Source organism: Dasypus novemcinctus, chromosome 12, assembly GCF_030445035.2.
Source record: "Dasypus novemcinctus isolate mDasNov1 chromosome 12, mDasNov1.1.hap2, whole genome shotgun sequence".
Lineage (NCBI taxonomy): Eukaryota > Metazoa > Chordata > Mammalia > Cingulata > Dasypodidae > Dasypus > Dasypus novemcinctus.
The window spans coordinates 77,591,596-77,607,234 of record NC_080684.1 but is presented as its reverse complement, the minus strand read 5'-3'; the positions used below and the strand labels follow the sequence as shown (position 1 = coordinate 77,607,234).

The 15,639-nt window shown below is 39.5% G+C and overlaps 1 protein-coding gene across 3 annotated transcripts in view; it reads right to left on the bottom strand.

The window, feature by feature from the left end:
• SOCS2 (suppressor of cytokine signaling 2) overlaps nucleotides 1-15,639 on the bottom strand; it is a 73,184-nt gene that overhangs the window by 33,618 nt on the left and 23,927 nt on the right. Inside the window, exon 4 of one of the 3 annotated variants that reach the window (XR_009188301.2) lies at nucleotides 2,789-2,953. The exons of the other annotated variants lie outside the window; for them this stretch is intronic. The gene's annotated coding sequence lies outside the window, so the exon portion shown is untranslated. The remainder of the gene's footprint in view (nucleotides 1-2,788; nucleotides 2,954-15,639) is intronic. 3 annotated transcript variants of the gene reach the window in all.

Here is a 15,639-nt window from a genome sequence, read left to right as displayed (position 1 = left end):
TTTAGATCAACTATTTAAATATATTCAAGGTGCTAAAGGAAACCATACACAAAGAACTAAAAAAATTAAGACAATGTTTTCTCAACAAAATAAAGAGAAATTATGAAAAGGAAGCAAACAAATTTTGAAACTGCCAAGTACAGTAATTAAAATGAAAAACTCATTAGACACATTCAACAGCAGTGAAAAAGGAGAAGAAATTTTCTGTGAACTTGAAAATAAGACCACTGAAATTATCCATTGTGAGGAATAGAAAGAGAAAGTAATAAACAAAAATGGACAGAGCCTAAGGGACCTATGGGACACCACCAAGCATACCAACATATTTATCTTTGGAGTCACAGAAGGACAAGAGAGAGAGGGGCAAAAGAAGTATGTGTAGAAATAATAGCTAAAAACTTCCCAAATCTGTTGAAAGACATGAATATACACATCTAGAAAACCCACAAACTCCACACAGGACAGACTCTAAGAGAGCTACATCAAGACACATTATAGTGTGTCAAAATCCAAAGACAAAGAGAGGATTTTTGAAAGCAGCAAGAGAAGTGACTTGTCACATATAAGGTAACTCCACTGAGATTAAGAGCAGATTTCTCAGGAAGCAGATGTGGCACTCAATCACTTGGGTGCCTGCCTACAACATGGGAGGTCCTGGGTTCAGGTACCAATGCCTCCTAAAAGAAACTAAGCAGATGTCGCCTCCTGCTGCAACAGAGCTAAATGCCGCTTCCTTCTGCAACAAGCTAGACTCCACCCCTGCCACAAAAAGCGGAGGCCACATTGCCAGCAGATGCTGCAGCCTGTGGGAAGTGGATGTGGCTCAGTCCATTGGGCACTTCCTTCTCATATGGGAGGTCCTGGGTTCGGTTCCCAGTGCCTCCTGGAGAAGGCAAGCAAACAATGAACAGACAGATGAGGGAAAAATCTGGGGGAGGGGGATAATTAAAGAAAAATAAAGTTAATTTTTAAAAAAAGCAGATTTCTCAGAAGAAACCATGGGGCCAGAAGATAGTGGGGTGCCATATGTAAAGTCCTTAAAGAATTAAAAAACCTGTCAACCAAGAATTCTATATCTGGCAAAACCATCTTTCAAAACTGAAGGCAGGGAAGCAGACATGACTCACAGATAAAGCATCTGCCTACCATATGGAGGTCCAAGTTTCAATACCCAGGGCCTCCTGACCCATTTGGTAAGCTGGCCCATGCACAGTGTTGCTGTGCACAAGGAGTGCCATGCCATGCAGGGCCACCCCTGAATAGTGGAGCCCCATGCACAAGGAGTATGCACCGCAAGGAGAGCCACCCCACATGAAAAAATCTCAGCCCACCCAGGAGTGGTGCACACATGGAGAGCTAATGCAGCAAGATGACGCAACAAAAAAGAGATGCAGTTTCCCAGTGCCACCTGATAATGCAAGCAGATGCAGAAGAACCCACAGCGAATGGACCCAGAGAGCAGACAATGGGGGGGAAGGGGAGAGAAATAAATAAAATGAATCTTAAAAAAAAAAAAAAAAACAAAACTGAAGGCAAACCTAAAACATTTTGAAGACATAATAAAAAAAATAAATAAAAAGGATGTAGGCACTGAGGAAGGAATGGAAGAGATTGCCTTGCCACTGTACATACAGGGCAACACGTATTACAGTGATGAAAGGCAAAACATCCAAAATACAGTTTTATGATATTTTTCATTTTTTAATACCCAAGCTATTTTATACTTTATTTTAGTTTTTCTAAATTATTGTGTACTCTATTTCTAATCCTTAAAACTACCACTACTATTTAATTTGGCAATATATTAGGCTTCATTTTTGAAGAAGTTTTGGATCACAGAGGGGCTCAACTCTGGCAGGGGAGGAGCGCTAGTGTGATGTGTCATTGATGGTGTGAGAGGATGCATGGGTGGGAGGGAGTTTTCCCAGGGCATACATATAGGGTATATAGATATGTTCATATGTTCGTTGGGTATTGTCATAGTGGGTAGAGTTACAAATGACAACTGAGGGAGTGCTGACTTCCCATTCTGGGGAGCTTTGTCACATTCCCCAATGGAAGAGCAACAATCCCCCAAGTGCAAGGGCAAAGACCAGTGAAGAAGGGTGGTCCAGTGATGGGCCCTGGATACTGATGACTACATTTTTGAGCCTCTGTGCTTGAAATTTCAACTAGGCCTAGAGCTGCAAGGTGCCTAAGAGTTACCTCCGCCACTCTCTAAGCCAAACTCAGCATGTAAATGCATTACCTTCCTCCCAGCATGGAACATGACTCCCAGGGATGAGCCTCCCTGGTGCCAAGGGATTACTATCAAGCACCAGCTGGTGATGCAACTACAAAAAGACCTAGAATAAAAGGGGGAAACGATAAAGACAAATGAGTTTATTTGGCTAAGAGACTTCAAAATGAGTCATGAGATCATCAGAGGTGTCACACTTACGCACATCTCAGCAGGATCCCAGAGACAGCCAAAGTAGATACAACCTCAAGTAGGGGTGACCCTGAGGGTTCCAGAGACACCCAGGTCCTACAATCATGGCAGATGGCTCTGGAGTTCAGTGCCTTGCCAGTGGGCCCTACTTTGGAATTTGTGCTCCTGAGTGTGATGGAGTTGGACTCAGATGTGACCTCTCTACACATGCCTCTTCTGTCACTTTAACTGAACCTGTGGTTGGTGCTGGGGTTGGTGTATGCTCAGGAGACTTGACTCTCTGGACTGTCCATGTGCCAACTGGGCCCTGAGCCTCAATGGAATTGCAACGCCTACTCTCTAGTTTGTTGGACTTACCCAGGTCAGCAAACAGGGAGGTGAGGATGGTCAGCCATCACACCAGGGAACCAAGAGAGTCTACAACTGCAAGCAGGAGAATCCCATCCATCCATCCATCAGCCATGTGGGATCTAAGCCCCGCTCCTGATTTAGAAGTGGAGTGGATGTCGCCATCATAGGGTCCTCAGGATGGAGGAATAAAATATGGATTAGAGTGGACTTACTGGTATTATACTATAGAATTATTGTGACTCTAGCAATGCAAGAGATTGTATTGTTGATGTAGAGACAGTGGCCATGGGAGTTGCTGAGGGCAGGGAGAGGGAAGAAGAGGTGTGATATGGGGGCATTTTGGGGACTTGGAGTTGTCCTGAATGATTTTGCAGGGACAGATGTTATATATTATATATTCTGCGATAACCCACTGAATGGACTGGGGAGAGTGCAAACTACAATGTAAACTATAATCTATGCATTGTAGCAGTGCTCCAAAATGTATTCATCAAATGCAATGAATTGCCACACTGATGAAAGAAGTTGTTGATATGGGAGGAGTGGGGATGGTGGAGAGGGGGGTATATGGGAACCTCTTATATTTTTTATATGTAACATTTTGTGTGATCTATGTCTTTTTTTAAAAAGACAATAAAAAAACAAGGAAAAATTAAGACATATACAGATATGCAAAAGCTGAAAGAGTTCATTTCCTGAAGACCCGCCCTACAAGAAATGCAAAAGGGATTATTGCATAATAATAAGATGACCCAAGATTGTAACTCAGAGCCAAATGAATAAATAAAGAACATAAATAGAGGTAACTGCATAGGTAAATATAAAATCATATATTATTGGTTTGTAACTGCTTTTTTTCTCCTTACTTAACTTAGGCAAATGTGTAAAATAACATTTAAAATCTATTTTGGTGGGTTTTCAAGGTGTACAGATACAATCAGAGACAATGACAATATAAAGGGAGATGTACAGAGATACATAGGAGTACAGAATTTGTAAACTACTGAAACTAGGTTGGTACTAGTCAAACTATCTTGTTATTAGATTAAGATACTAATTGTAATTACAAAGGTAACCACTAAGAAAATAACTAAAAATATAGAGCAAAGGAAAGAAGGGAATCAAAATGGTAATAATAAAAAAGCAACTAAAAAATCAGTAAGGGGGTAACTGAGGAATAAAAACATGTAAAGTATATAGGAAAAAATAGTTAAATAGCAGGAATAAATTCTTCCTTCTCAGTTATTACTTTAAATGTTTTAATGTTAATGGATTTGACTCCCCTATTAAAAGTCAGAGACTGAAAAATCGCATGGAAAAAAACATGTCCATCTATATGCTGTCTACAATATAGACTCACTTTAGGTACAAACACACAAAGAAATTGAAAGTAAAAAGGTAGAAAAAAATATTCCATGCAAGCAGTAATCAAAAAAGAGCCAGAATGGCTATAATATTGTCAGACAAAATACACTTTAAGTCAAAATAATTACAGGAGACAAAGAAGGATATTATATATTGATAGAAAAGTCAATCCAGCAAGAAGATATGATATAAACATATATGAGAAGCAGTTGTGGCTCAACTGAGTGTCTGCCTACCATATGGAGGGTCCAGTGTTTGATACCCAGGGCCTCATGACCCGTTTGATGAGCTGGCCCACACTCAGTGCTGCCACACATAAGGAGTGCTGTGCCACTCAGGGGTGTCCTCCGCGTAGGGGTGCTCCACGCACAAGGAGAGTGCCCAGCAAGGAGAGCTGCCCCACATGAAAAAAGTGCAGCATGCCCAGGAGTGGCATTGCACACACGGAGAGCTGTTGCAGCAAGATGACGAAACAAAAAAAGTGACACAGTTTCCTGGTTCCACATGACAAGAATGCAAGTGGACACAGAAGAACATACAGTGAATGAACATAGCAGATAACAGGGGGGAAGAGGAGAGAAATAAAATAAATCTTTTTAAAAAAACATATATGCATGTCATAACAGAACCCCAAAATATATATAGTAAACATTGGAGACAGAAATAGATAGTTCTACAATGGTTGTAGATGCCAGTACACCGCTTTCAGTAATTGATAAAACATCTAAACAGAAGAGCAATAAGGAAACAGAGGACTTGAACAACACTTAACCAATTAGACATAATGACTTATGTAGAACACTCCACCCAGCAGCAGCAGAATATATCAGAATATATATTATTTTCAAGTGCACATAAAACATTGTCCAGGATAAACCATAATTGGCCACAAATCAAATCTTAATAAATTTGAAAATATTGAAATCATACAAGGTATCATCACAGACCATGATGCAACAAAGCTGGAAATCAGTAACAAAAAAATGGAAAATTTACAAATATGTGGAAATTCAACAATGCACTATTAAACAACCAGTGGGTCAAAAAAGAAATCACAAGGGAAAATGGGAGATACCTTGAGACAAATGAAAATCAAAGCACAAGTTACCAAAATTATGGAATGCACTGAAGGCAGCGCTCAAAAGGAAATTTATAGTCCTAAATGCCAACATTAGAAAAGAAGAAAGATAAAAAATTAATAACTTCACACCTAAAGAAACTAGAAGAGCAAACTAAACCCAAAATTAGTAGAAAGAAGAAACTAGAGAAAAGATGAATGAAAGAGAGAATAGAAAAACAATAGAGAGAAACAACAAAACCAAAATCTGGTTTGTTGAAAAGATCAATAAATCAACAAGTCTTTAGCCAGACAGGCAAAGAAAAGGAGAGAGAAGACACAATAACTAAAATCAGGAATGAAAGCAGGAACATTACTACCTATCTTACAAAAATAAAAAGAATTACAAGAGGGTATTATGAACAATGTATGCCAAGAAATCACAAAACCTAAATGAACTGGACAAATTCCTAGAAACAAACAAATTACCTAATCTGTTGCAAGAAGAAATAGAAAATCTTAACAAATCTATAACAAATAAAGAGATTGAATCAGTAATTTTAAACCTCCCAATGAAGAAAAATCCAGGATCTATGGTTTCTCTATTGAATTCTATCAAACATTAAAGATTTAACACAATCCTTCTCAAACTCTTCCAAAAAATAGAATAGGAGGAATTACTTACTGTGGCAGTTTGATATTATGTATGAATTCCAAAAAAAAGATGTTGGTTATGTTTGTAAACTGGTCTATTCCTCTGGGAATGATAACCTTTGATTGTATTACATTCAGATGTCTCACTTTTAGTTTACTTAAATCAAGATTATGGCTTTGATTCAACTACATCATTAGGGCAGGCAGGGTTGAGTCCCTGCCCCCTTGGTGGGCTATGTAAACTAATGCTTAATCAAGAACATGGAAGTAGATATACAGAGGAAGAGAGACAGCTCTACAGACACCACAGAGGCCCAGAGAAGAGAGATGAGTCACTAGCCTGATAATCAATCAGTATACACACTACATTAATAAAAATGAAGGGAAAGGCCACATGATCATCTAAATTGATGCAGAAAAGGTATTTGACAAAATCCACCATAAAAACATTCAGAAAACTAGGAATAGACGTGAACTTTCTCAACATGATAAAGGCCCTTTATTTTAAAAACCAGAGCAAATATCATACTCGATGGTGAAAGACTAAAAGCTTTCCCACTAAGATCAAGAACAAGACAAGCATGCCTACTGCCATCACTATTATTCAACATTTTACTGAAAGTTCTAGCAAGAGCACTCAGGCAAAAAAAAAAAAAAAAGAAATAAAAGACATCCAAATGGAAAGGAAGAAATAAAATTACGCCTACTCACAGATTACATGCTCCTATACATAGAAAATCCCAAAGTATCCATAAGAAAGTTACTAGAACTAATAAATAGTTCAACAAAGTTGCAGTACACAAGATAAACACTCAGAAGTCACTTGAGTGACATCCATAATGAGCAATCTGAAAAGGAAATCAAGAAAACAATTCCATTTGCAATAGCATCTAAAAGAATAAAATACCCAGGAATAAATTTAACCTATGTGGGATCACTATAACCTATATGGGAACCTGTATGGAGGTGATAGACTTGTACACTGAAAACAACAAAACATTGCTGAAAGAAATTAAAGAAGACCTAAATAAATGAAAGGATATCCTGTATTTATGGGTTGAAAGACTTAATATTAAGATGTCAATATTGCCTAAAGCAATCTACAAAATTCAATGCAATCCATATGAAAATTCCAGCAGTCTTTTTTTGCAGAAATGGAAAAGCTGATCCTTAAATTCATATGGAATTGGAAAGGCCCCAAATAGCCAAAAACCTTTTTTTTTTCTTTTACATTTATAGTTATTTTATTTAAAGAATTTGTTTTTGTTTTTTAAATGATACTTCGATTACATACAAAACCATCTTGAAGAAGAACAAATTTGGAGGAATCACGTGCATTTTTATTTCAAAGTTTACTACAAAGCTATAGTAATTGAAACAGTGTGACAGTGGCATAAAGAAAGAATATAGACCAATGGAACAGAATTGACCTTGACAGATATTTGTACGCCAATGTTCATTTACAATAGGCAAAAGGTGGAAACAACCCAAGTGTCCATCACAGATGAATGAATAAACAAAATGTGGTATAGTCATACAGTGGAATAGTAAAAGAAGTGAAGTGCTGGTATGTGCTAAAACGTGGATAAACCTTGAAGACATCATATTGAGTGAACTATGCCAGGTGCAAAGGACAAATATTGTATGATTTTTCTTATATAAAACACTTAGAATAAGCAAATTTACAGAGACAAAAGCAGAATAGTGGTTACCAGTGGTAAGGGGAAGGAGTAATGGGGAATTACTGCTAAATAAGTATGAATTTTGGTTTGGGATATTGAAAATAGTCTGGAAACAGTGGTAAAAGTTACACAATATTAATATACTTAACGTCAAAGAATTTTTCACTTAAAATGGTTAAAATTATTTTTATGCTATGTAAATTTTACCACAAAATGATATTTATGTCAATTTCTAAGTCTTTTGCAACCTCCAATGAATTTTGCTCCTTGAAATGTGTGCCTCACTTGCCTCATTCTAATCATGGTCCTGATCCTGAATGGTGCAGACTTCAACTTTTAACATTTCCAAAGACAAAGATCGACAACAGGTATGATTTCATGCCTTGTCCCAGGCTGTATCATTTTGATCTGGCATGAGCTTGAAAAATGTCACATGTGAACCTACAGGAACTAGGTTTCCCTTGTTAAATTTTGTTTTCACCATGTGCCATCTCTTGGAAATTGTGAGCTGTGTAGAAGCAAAGGTTTGCTTTCCTGCCAAATTCTGTTGCATGGAAGATGCCACTGATTGGATGATCCTATGGAAAAGCAACATCTGTCAATGTGCCAATGCTACTTTCTTCTTAAACATAAAATTAATTTTTTGAAAATTTGCCACCTTTTATTTAATTTTTAGGTGCAAGTCTATGGTCTTGACTTTGGGCTCAGAAAAAGGTTTTAGAACATGTATTTTATCAAAGCATTTTCTACTTATTAAAAAAGATTTGAAGAGCATATTTTCTAGCCTAACCAGAAGTCAGATATAATGTGAATCAAACTAAAGAATGACATTTCCTTGGTCTAGTTTCCCAGTTCTGATGAGGCAACACCCAAATGTACTATCCATTGCTCAATAAATGTCACAGAATTCCTTGAACAAAATTAAATGTGTGCTTGCTTTCAATGCTAAAGGACACACCACACAACGCCTTCCTGGATGATTGTTTTAAATGGTGTGATGAAATCAATCAAACAGTAATTAGGTGGGGCAGCCACAAGAAGGGTGAGAACTCCCAGCCCTGATCCTACCTAGTAGTAGAATTTCTCAGCAAAGGAGGAACAAAAATAAATACACACCCAGCTCCACAATTACTAGCTGTGTGACCTTCAGCAAATAACGTAACATCTCTTTTTCTCATGTGTTAAATGGGGTAATTTTGATCTGACTCCTAGTGTGGTTGCAAGAATAGAGACTATTTGTGGCACAGACTTCTAATATTCCCAATATTCATTTCCTCTTCTTCTGTAGGAATAGAAACCCCAATTTTTATGGCTGCCATCCACGGCTGTCCAGAATAAAGATGACTTCCCAGCTTCCCTTGCAGCCAGATGTGCCCATGTGGTTCAATTCTGGCCAGTGAGAAATGAGCAGCAAGTAAATGCTGTGATGGAGAACCATCTTGGGTCATGAGGATAAGGGAAATTCGCTAAGAATGGCAGAGAAACAAGATAGGAGGAGCATGGAGCTATCATATCAGCTGTGAATTGCATCCAGGACTGTTAGGTGAGTAATAAAATTCTGTTTTGTTTAAGCCATTGCTATTTTAGGTCTCTGTTACATTGGCTGAACCTGTATCCTAATATCCCCATTTAAGGAGTTTGGCAAGTGGCTGACACATCATAAAACACTCAATGAATGTCAGCTGTGCTGAAGATGGTGATGGCTATGAATTTTACATCTACCATCTCCCAAAAGAGCATCATATGACTAGAATAAAATCAGGAACTATATCAACTCGAAGCACATTTCCCTTTCCCCTTTGACACTATTCTCTGATTTCAGCGGTATTCATGCAATAGATATGCACGCAAGGGATGGCTACCTGTGGCCATTTATGTAATTCCTTTTCATTTGATTACAAATGTACCTGAGGGACCAGCTTCTGCTTGAAAAGTCAAATTGTTTCACCATATACTTTACAACGGAAACTTCCCAGAATGAACAATTGATTAAAGCATCACAGATACGATTGAATCCCCTGTCATCACCCATCCGGTTTCCAACAGGTAATGACCTTCCTGAAGTGGGTGAGTGTGTTCATAAGAAATATATAGGGGAAATGGATGTGGCTCAACTGATAGAGCATCCACCTACCATATGGGAGGTCCAGGATTCAAACCCAGGGCCTCCTGACCAATGTGGTGAGCTGGCCCATGTGCAATGCTGCCACGTGCAAGGAGTGCCGTGTCACACAGGGTTGTCACCGCGTAGGGGAGCCCCATGCGCAAGGAGTGCACCTCACATTGAGAAAAGTGCAGCCCACCCAGAAATGGTGCTGCACACACGGAGAGCTGATGCATCAAGATGACGCGACCAAAAGAGACACAGATTCCCGGCGCTGCTGAGAATGCAAGCAGACACAGAAGAACACACACAGAATGGACACAGAGTGGAGACAATATGGGGAGACGGGGAAGGGGAGAGAAATAAATAAAATAAATCTTTAAAAAAAAAGTTCATTCCTTTAAAAAAAAAGAAATATATAGTAGAGTTTTGGATAATTCTTTTGATCTTTAATCTTAGTTACATCTTGCTATAAAAATCATCTTTATTAAATCCTGGTTATGATGGCCTGTGCTTTGTGTATAATTCAAACATACAATTTTGAATCATAAATAAGAGAAGCTCCCAAGAACTACTCAGAAGCAGTACTGACACATAATATCAACAAGATTGATAGGCAGGGAGATGGGGTGGGGGTGGAAAGGGATTGTTCCTTAACAACATTTTACTCTAAATGTGTCAGTAATCAATTTTATTAAAAACTCAACATGCAAAAATTCTGATCTTACCCAGAAAATATTCCAATAGGTGACTAATCACTTTACATATGTGTGTCTAACTTTCTAAAATATCCATCACAGTTTTTTTCTTAAAGTGCTGAGTTCTGGTGTATTTGATGGAAACACCCGTACCTATAAAATAATGTATCTGGCAAAACTACTTTTTTATGTAGTTATTGTAGTTCCTTTTGACAGGTGATCAGTAAAACTCTTTTCAAGCATACAAAGATTAGATTAGATTAAAGTGTCATTTCTTCTTAGTCTGGGAATTAAAAATGCAGATTCTTGGTGTGTCTGAATGTTTAAGAACAGGCATTTCCCCATATTTATTTATGTATGGCCTATTCACACAAGGATGGATCTTCTTCTCACCTTTTTCCCCATTCTTAAAAAGGAAGAGTAAAAAAACCTCCATGTTTTGTGAAGAATCTGTGAGGTCAGAAAAGTCGGAAGAAAATATGTGTTCAGAAAGTGACCCTCCATGCATAGGGCGTGGAGGCCATGTCTGAGCCACAGCTGGGGCTGTCAACCTGCCACAGCTAGGCCAATCAGAATCTCTGACCCCAAACTTGGACTTTAGGTACAGAGTCAGATTCTACTGCTGGCATAAGCCGAGGATGCATAACATCAAGAGGAGTGAGGCAGCCATGCCCAGGAAGGCAGGCAGAGCTGGGCACAGAGAAAGAGAAGAGGAGCAGAGGACGCTAGAGAAGCAGCAATAAGGGGCCATGGGTCCAGAGAAAGATGCCTGGGGAAACAGCTGACCATTTGGTCCCACCCAAAGCCCACAACCCTTGTCACCCTTGGATTCCATGAGGTAACCTTGTATTCTTAAAGGAAAACCCCTCCCCTAATTACATTATTTTATAAATAATTATTTATGGTTATATGTATTATTAATAATTTACTTTTCCTTAAGCTAGTTCGAAGTTAGTTTCTGTTGCTTACAAGCAAAAGAGCTTTGACATTTTTTTTTTTTTCAGGAGGTACTGGGGATTGAAGCAGGGTCCCCTCATAGGAAGCAGGCACTCAAACCACTGAGCTATACCCGCTCCCCAAGCCTGGACTTTTATAATCCCCCGTGCAGGCACTCTGTGAGCCCACCACCAGCCACCCCATTCAGCACATAATTACTGGAGCTTTTATATACTCGTATACCCAATGAGGACTCCCCAGGAAACAGCCAGCACCACGGCGTTTTCCCTCTGACAGCTGGCAAATTAGAAGCAAGTGTATTGTCTCAGGTGGGTGTTCCCTGTACTTTTATTCCGCAACCAAACTATCACTTATTGTTTCCCATATGTCATTGACATGAAATCAATAGATTTTAGCCAGAAATTTTCCAGGTGCAGCTACTCTGATAATGCATGCCAATCATCTCAGGGAACGCAGGCTCCCGCACTTGATTTTTCTGCTAAAGCAATCAGCCAGAAAAGGCAGCCACATTTCTGGTTCAGCCCTGGAGCTTGCTCATCCCCTGATGGTTTTACTAGCCATTTTAAGACTATGTTACACACAACTGCTGGGCCCTCCTTTAAATTGCCAAGCAGTTACTCTAAATAATACAATGTAGGAAAAATATCTTGGGTTTCTCTGTAGGAAAGGAACACGACGGAAAGAACAATGTAACTTGAAAATCCAATGGCCTTAAAAATAATAAAACAATACGAAAAAATGATATTTAATATTACCCACATAGATGAACATAAGCTCTTGATTATTTAACTTGAATCCAATTTATCAACGAAACTTCTTTGAGGAACCTGGGCCAGATCCTACATCATAAATATCCCAACAGAGCTGCCACTATAGAACATGGAGAGGCAAGAAAGAGAAGTGATAAAAAACATGGACGGACGAGGGTTCAAGCCTCTGAAAGGTTGTGTGACTTGGGGCAGGTGAGCTAACTTTTCTTTTTTTTTTTTAAAGATTTATTTTTATTTATTTAATTCCCCTCCCCTCCCCCGGTTGTCTGTTTTCTGTGTCTTTTTGCTGCGTCTTGTTTCTTGTTTCTTTGTCCGCTTCTGTTGTCGTCAGCGGCACAGAAAGTGTGGGCGGCGCCATTCCTGGGCAGGCTGCTCCCTCCTTCGCGCTGGGCGGCTCTCCTTATGGGCGCACTCCTTGCGCGTGGGGCTCCCCTACGCGGGGGACACCCCTGTGTGGCACGGCACTCCTTGCGCGCATCAGCACTGCGCATGGGCCAGCTCCACACGGGGCAAGGAGGCCCGGGGCTTGAACCGCGGGCCTCCCATGTGGTAGACGGACGCCCTAACCACTGGGCCAAAGTCCGTTTCCCGAGCTAACTTTTCTGAGTCTTGATTTGCCCATCTGAAAAATGGGGATAATGATAACTACCCTGTGTGAGTATTAAACAAGATAGTGCACATAGGGTCCTTAGCACAGCACAGCACCTAGCACACAGGAACTCCAGGGTAATGGTGGGGTTCATTGTTATCATTATTGTTACCACAGGACGGTTTGTAAAGCTGAAGCCTGGTGAGACTCAAAGGTCTGGATTTCGAGCTATTTTTGCAAGCAATGAACTAAAAATAGGAGGCGGTGTTTACTCTCATTGCTTCGGGGAACAGCTATGACTTGGTCTCTGACCAAGGAGATTCAGCGGTGGAGTAAATGGCCTGGTAACTGCCTCTCAGTTCAGACCACATCCTGACTGGACCTCGCTCCAGGGAGGTTTGGACAACTCCAGAAAGGCAGACCCAGCAAGTTTCTACAGGCCAGTCCCTTCAGAAATCTTTGTAAGAGGAGCAGGTCTGTTGCCTTTCCCAAGTCACCCAAAAACTGCAAAGATGGCAGAAGACCCAAGTGACAACCTCGTTGTCAGCTGTAAGAGTTCAGTGACTTCCTTTGTCCTTTCCCTCACTACCACCCACCATGCAGGTGTCAGGGCAAGTGTCCCGTGAGAGCCGCCTAGTGTCACAGGAGCTGAGCAGAGAAGGGCAGTTTTGCTTCAAACCACCCAGTGGAGGAGCTTGACTATAATCCCAATCTGAGGAGCCCATCCAAAAGTAGAAACTCATCCCAGAAATACACTGGCATACACCTTTGAATCTTTATTGGAAACTGGGTCCATTTCCTGGACCTGATTTTTCATGTGCAGGAAACATATTCTCATGCCTATATGTTGTACAGTATACATTTCGTATATATATGGTGTGGATGTGTGTGCATATATATGTATATGTGTGCATATATGAGTGTGTGTGTTTATGCTACAAATACCGAGGATCAACATAATTTTATTTTCTTGTTTCTTACTGACCCTCACCTTGCAATTAGTAATATGTGCAGCGTGTGTCTGAGGCTCCAATGGTGGCAAAATCATCAACAAGTGATGAATGATGTCCAATCTCTCTTAAAAATTTTATTTTTATTATGTATTTTATATTTTTGTTATCAATTTTCATGGGAATTCCCTTTAAATAGAGAAGGGTATAGGCACATATACAATATATCAAAAAATCATATAATGTGTCAGGAATGGTGCCCATGCATAATTTTTATACACACATACATTAAACAAAAGCATGGAATAAAATCATGGATCCTAGAATGTAGAAATTTTTTTTTTTGGTACCAGGACCTCGTATGTGGGAAGCCGGCACTCAACTACTGAGCCACATTGGCTCCCAAGAGTGTAGAAATTTTTAAAGAGATTATCTAAACTCTGGTTCTTTGTGGGGAAGGGGGGACTAAAAAAACAATTATTTGCAGGCAATATTACTGACTACATTTTTTAAAAATCCAAAAGACTCTTCAGACAAACTATTAGAATTAGTGAGTTCAGAAAGGTTGCTGGATACAAATAATACCCAAAAGGCAATAGTGTTCCCATATACCAGCAAAAAATTAATAGAAGGTATAATTTTTTAAAAAGATTCTATTAACAATAGCAACAAACACTCTAGGGAACTTATAAGCAAATCTAACAGAGGAAGTACAAGATTATTAAGGAGTCAGGTTTGACTGAGGCACATAGAAGAAGATCTAAATAAATGAAAGGATACACCACGTCTATGTTTGGGTGAGAAGGTTCAAAGATGAGCTTTTGAGATTAATTTGGAGAGTCAAATTAATCTATAAATTGGTTGCAATTATAATTAACATCCAAGTATTTTTTCACACCATTTGACAAATTGGTCCTTAAATTAATATTAAAGACTAAACGGGGAAACGGACTTGGCCCAGTGGTTAGGGCATCCGTCTACCACATGGGAGTTCCGCGGTTCAAACCCGGGCCTCCTTGACCCGTGTGGAGCTGGCCCATGCGCAGTGCTGATGTGGCAAGGAGTGCCCTGCCACGCAGGGGTGTCCCCTGCATAGGGGAGCCCCACACGCAAGGAGTGTGCCCCATAAGGAGAGCCGCCCAGCGCAAAAGAAAGTGCAGCCTGCCCAGGAATGGTGCCGCACACACGGAGAGCTGACACAACAAGATGACGCAACAAAAAGAGACACAGATTCCCGTGCCGCTGACAACAACAGGAGCGGACAAAAACAAGAACATGCAGCAAATGGACACAGAGAACAGACAACTGGGGGGGGGGGGGGGAGAAAAATAAATAAATCTTAAAAAAAAAATAAAAAATAAAGACTAAACGACAAAAATGGCCAAGATAACGTAGAAGAAGAACAAAGAAAGACAATTCACCACACCAGACAGCAAGGTTTACTATGAAGCTGTAGTAATTACAAAAGAATGGCATTGGTGTATAGGGAGACAAATAAAACAACACAACAGAATAGAGAGCCTGTAGACACATGCTTATGAGAAAATGTGACAGAGATAACATTACAATAAACAAATTAAAATTACAAATTTCAATGCATAAAACCCAATAAATGACTATTATCCAGAATATGTATTTTTTAAAAATCCTACAAATCAATAAGAAAAAACAACCCAACAGGAAAGAAAGCATAGGATAGGAAACGATTCTCAGAAAGGAAACCTAAAGAGTTAATAAACATAATGACCAGTAATCAGGAAATGCAAATTACAATGACAATAACATACCATTTCATATCCACCAGATTGGCAATGAATAAAAGCACAATACCACATATCGAGGATTTGGGGAAATGGAATTTCTCATACCCAACTAGTGACTATGAATTAGTAAAACCTCTTTGAAGAGCAATTTTGAACTATCCGACAAATTTGATAATAAGCATATCGAAAAGATTCTCTCGCTAGATGCATATCTCAGAGAAACAAATGTCCTATCCGCAGGGATCTACACATAAGGATGCTTTTCACA